Consider the following 1,177-nt stretch of genomic DNA (forward strand, 5'->3'; position numbering starts at 1 on the left):
GTCAACGAGTGAAGCCGGAGCGACGCGGGCTCCGCCCCCAGGGGGAGGGGCGCAGAGGCCCCGCCCACCGCTCGCACGGGGGTCAATGCGGGGAATGCGAGGCGCACATTCCGAACTTGTTCATGTGTAATCAGGATATCGGATTCCCTTTACTTTTCGAGGAGAGGATTTGTTTTTCCAGGACATGGACGTAAAATACTATACAGCAAACTGCAAACGAGCTTACAATTCCTCAAAGGAAGAAGTACATTGATTTATTACATCAGTAATTATTTTGTAACAACTCATTTTAGGTGAAAACTATTTTATGAAGTAGTCAGACACTGACAGAATTTAATAAATTTTCGAAAATATCCAAATTTGATGATCTTTCACATTACCCTCTGTATGTATATATATTTATCAACACACACACACACAGTGTTCACACACACACACACACACACACACACACACACACACACACACACATTCATGTATCCACTCTGTACATATAATCATACATATACCCATTGTACATGTGTTGATAAATAAATATACTTAAGTTTACATCTACATATATATTTTCCAATACATTTATCCATATTTTGGTTCTAGAGTGAAGTGTACATTTTATACTTCATTGTTGTATTTTTTGTTGTGGTTTTTATTCTTTGTTCTATGTTCTTTGTCACAGCACAGCATCCAGTGCACAGAGTGAAATGTGTCCTCTGCATTTAACCCATCCCCTTAGTGAGCAGTGGGCAGCCATGAAAGGTGCCCGGGGAGCAGTGTGTGGGGACGGTGCTTTGTAGTGGCACCTTGATGGCACGGGATTTCCTTACAACCACTGCCCTAGTTCACATAATTAGCTGAGAGGGCATTATCTGTGTGTGAAAGGCTGTAATCGTTGGAATGTTGGTTAGTCGCGTTTGGCAGCTGCTGCCTCCACCTGTTTCTATAAGAACACAGAGGTCATGAGGCCTGGTGACCGCAGGTGCATTCTGGGTTCAGGGACGAGGGGGGGTCAGGGCAAAACTCATTTGTACAAGTCTGAACAAAGACAACAATATTTAAAAATAATGTTAAACAGAAAACGAAATAAATTGAATATGAGGGCTTTTTACACCACTAGTCGTCATCTCCCATTGGCTAGTACTTGCTGTAGAGAGATGTAGTAAGAGTGTAATTTACATGA

This window comes from Denticeps clupeoides, chromosome 19 (genome assembly GCF_900700375.1).
Source record: "Denticeps clupeoides chromosome 19, fDenClu1.1, whole genome shotgun sequence".
Lineage (NCBI taxonomy): Eukaryota > Metazoa > Chordata > Actinopteri > Clupeiformes > Denticipitidae > Denticeps > Denticeps clupeoides.